The sequence below is a fragment of the Mytilus californianus genome, unplaced genomic scaffold, assembly GCF_021869535.1.
Source record: "Mytilus californianus isolate M0D057914Y unplaced genomic scaffold, xbMytCali1.0.p SCAF_10, whole genome shotgun sequence".
Classification (NCBI taxonomy): Eukaryota; Metazoa; Mollusca; class Bivalvia; order Mytilida; family Mytilidae; genus Mytilus; species Mytilus californianus.
In genome coordinates this window covers 70,719,495-70,723,341 of record NW_026262582.1, presented here as the reverse complement: position 1 = coordinate 70,723,341, position 3,847 = coordinate 70,719,495, and the positions used below count along the sequence as shown (strand labels likewise).

At 34.3% G+C, this 3,847-nt stretch overlaps 1 pseudogene; it reads right to left on the bottom strand.

Annotated features, from left to right (window-relative positions):
- Positions 1-1,621: 1,621 nt before the first annotated feature.
- LOC127719160 (uncharacterized) lies at positions 1,622-3,617 on the bottom strand (annotated as a pseudogene).
- Positions 3,618-3,847: the final 230 nt, after the last annotated feature.

Below are 3,847 nucleotides of genomic sequence, written 5' to 3'. Positions count from 1 at the left end.
AAGAATATCTTTGTTTTGCTTAAATAAAAGATAACTAAACTTTGTTATAAAACACTAATTAGTTTGTTTAACAATCAATATTTTCACCATTTAGACAATTGTTCATTAATAAAGGTCTATGTTTATTTTATAATTAGGGAAGTAATTCACAGTAACTGAATATTTCGTTTAAAATTAAAAAAAAAACAACAAAAAATATATTTATAAAAGTAAAGTCAACATTAAGTTAAAATAATTAAAAATTGTAAAAGTCAAATTAAATAGACTTTTTACATGTATACTTATATTCAATTCATGGAACAGTTATTGCATATGCTAGAATCTTTTGTGACTTCTAGTTGTTTTTCAAAATGTTTTATTTTTCTATTCACTAATAAAATTTTCAAATGTAATGTGTAATTCAAGGCATTACTTTGCAAAAGTAATTGTAATATAATGCATTACTTTGATAAATGCATGTAATTGTAATTGTAATATAATGCATGGTTTGGTCAAAGTAATTGTAATATAATGCATTACATTGCAATGTAATTCGCCCCATGCCTGGTGTCTATTGAGAGGGGTCATATCAGCAGGTGATGTTAAAAGTAAAGAAAGGGTCGATAGAGACACTTTCTATGGCGCCTGTAGGAAGGATGATATGAGCATAATATGTTATAAGAAAAGAAAGGGTCGATAGAGACACTTTCTATGGTCCCAGTTGGGAGGGGTCATATCAGGAGGTGATGTTTTCAGCAAAGAAAGGGTCGATAGAGACTGACTATGGTGCCTATAGGGAGGGGTCATATCAGCGGGTGATGTTATAAGGCAAGAAATGGTTGATAGAGACAATTTCTTTGGTGCCTATAGGGAGGGGTCTTATCAGCAGGTGATGTTATAAGAAAAATAATAGTCTTAAAAGACACTTTCTATGGTGCCTATTGAGAGGGTTCATATCAGGAGGTGATGTTTTAAGTAAAGAGAGGGTCGATAGAGACACTTTCTATGGTGCCAATAGGGAGAGGTCATATCAACAGGTGATGTTATAAGGAAAGAAATGGTTGATGGAGACACTTTCTTTGGTGCCTATAGGGAGGGTCATATCAGCAGGTGATGTTATAAGAAAAAAAATGGTCTAAAAAGACACTTTCTATGGTTTCTATTGAGAGGTGTCATATCAGCAGGTATTGTTAAAAGTAAAAAGAAAGGGTCGATAGAGGCACTTTCTATGGTGACTGTAGGAAGGGGTCATATGAGCATAATATGAGCCGCGTCGGATAGAAATCGGCCTTATGCCAAAAAAATCTCAATTTGAGTTTTGTTCATATTCATTTTGGTAACAGTCATTCAATTTGAATACAAAAAACCGTTTTACTCTAGCTTTCTGATTTAAAAAAGTTTCGCCATTTCAAAGATTTGTCGGATAAATATATTTAAGCTCATCTAATGTCACGACAACGTCGTGAAATTAACGTTATCATGCATTAATTTTATTCTTTATCGGTCCTTTTCTCGTAATAAAGAGAGACATGAAAACATGCATTTGTATACAGTATTTAATTTAATTTATAAGACTGTTACAAATAAAAACATAAATGATTCTCAAGTTTTCAAAACAACTGTAACCATTCTATGTAAAATTTTACTCCTCTGAAGGACGAGGACAAAATTCGTCACGGAAACTAAACTGAACTAAAGGACGGACTTCATTGTACAGATAACGCCTCCTCTCCTTTGTCAGCCCTTCTGGCTGAATACCTTTTGGAAGTGTCGTGCGCAACTCCGGCACGTTTGCGCTTTCCTTAAGAAGGATCTGTCTTTTCTCCGGTTGATCAAGAGTTTTTCTCGCAAATACGACTTCTACTTCGTCACTGGTAAATCTGAAGTGATGGAATTTTCCAATACCTCTGAGTGATTTGAAATAATTAGTGAAGAAATTATCCCATCTGTACCACTTTAAGCTGTTTTTGTCATCCTCATTTTCAGTATAAACTTCTGACCTATTGCATTTGGTAGAATTGTCAACAATTTCAACCAGTTGTACAGTGTTTACGTCCGACTTTCTAAATTTCTTTTTTAACATGCCAAAACATGCGTCACATAAACATTTTGTGTGCCCAGCAATCATAAAATGCAAATTGATAGTTTTGTGTAAACCCTTTGTGCACCTCCACAACATATAATGTAAAGTAGTTTTATTTTTGTTTTGTCCCACGGAATTATCAGCATGAAAATGACATGCCTTTTCACCGTAAGTATTACCATGCATATAATGATGCAGCATGCTATAAACAGCATTAGGTCCATGTGTCCGACTTCCATTTTCCCCGATTGTTTGTTGCTCATCAATCAAATAATTCGTTTGCATTGGAAAGTTTTCATCGCAAATTCCAAATATTTGAACCTTTTGAGGTGTTAAAAAGTATAGAGCTCCAACCTGTTGAGACGAATGTGGCAAGTTTACATATTGTGAAAAGTCAAAAGTGTAATGAACATTTTTAAAATTTGTTGAACATGGAGTGCTATACTTTCCTATTGGAGACTCAGCCAACTTTAATTCATCGCGTGATCTTTGTGTACATAATTTATGATATTCACGCTCCGTCCGCGCAGACTGTATATGGTCAATTAATTTTTGAGTTGTCACTAAATTCGCGTCTTCCGAAATAGATCTGGAAATCTCCTCCCTCAACTGAAAGCACGTTTTACACAGATCCTTCTTTGGTTTCATCAATTTAATATGAGGGACACATGCATTCCAAACTTCCTTAAATACGGTTAGTTGAACATATTGGTGTTCTGAGTTAACGCATGAATTTACATATTAAGAGTGTACATATTTCTTGCTCTCGCTACAAGGTAGAAGTATGGGAGGGGTATTGTTGGTTGCCCGAGACGCAGCCGGAAGAGGGAGACCAAATTCATCAGCATAACGCTTGATAAATTTTATCGTATTTTAAATCACTTCAAATGAATGTCCGTGATTTGATTTTCTTTCACTTAGAACATGTGATCGCAGTGTTACGTCAATTTTATTTAAGTGCTGTTTTAAACTTTTAAATTTGCTCCTCCCAATGTTATAAACATTTCTCCATGTGAACTCTAATATTAATATCTCAACTCCTTGAAAAGAATATCGGTATCGTTTTCGTTCTCTCTTTCCGCCTTTGAAAACCGAATCTGTTATTTCTAAGTTTTCTAATTTTGAAAGCAAATATATGTCACGCTCTGCTTTTGTAAATTCAAGAACATATAACGATACATCATATGCCTGTTCTCTGAATGTTAAGGCTTTGTAAAAAATTGTTTTATGCAGTTACAGTCGTTAGCAAATAGAGCATTTATTCGAAGTCGGGAAGGATCCTCTAATTCATCATTTGGATTAAGAGTACATGTATTTTCCGATTGATCTTGATTGACGGAAGTGGAATAAAATTCCCGGGCCCTAGCTTAGATTGTGTCACATGTATTTTCAATATCAGATTCGTCATTTTCAATATCGGAATCGCCGTTATCAGACACATTCAGTTTATTATTGCTTGACGCCAAAACCTCTGGTATTTACCTATATATTGTTCAAAATAGGCAACTGCTTCATTTTCTAGTTCTTCGCATCCTATGTTATTGAACCAGTCCATTTCAGGAATTTACTCGGTTGTCGCGCTTTGCGCTATAATAGTTCCCCAGTGATTTGTGACATGTAGATCAAAATCTCAAATAATTTATATTTAAATTATAGAAGTTCAAATTTCAATATAAACGTTTTTTTTAGATGGAATTTTTGTTTAGTATTTATAACCCCGACATCAGTTTACATCTTTTAATATTGTTACCTTAATCACGCAGACGGACGGACGGACGGACGCGA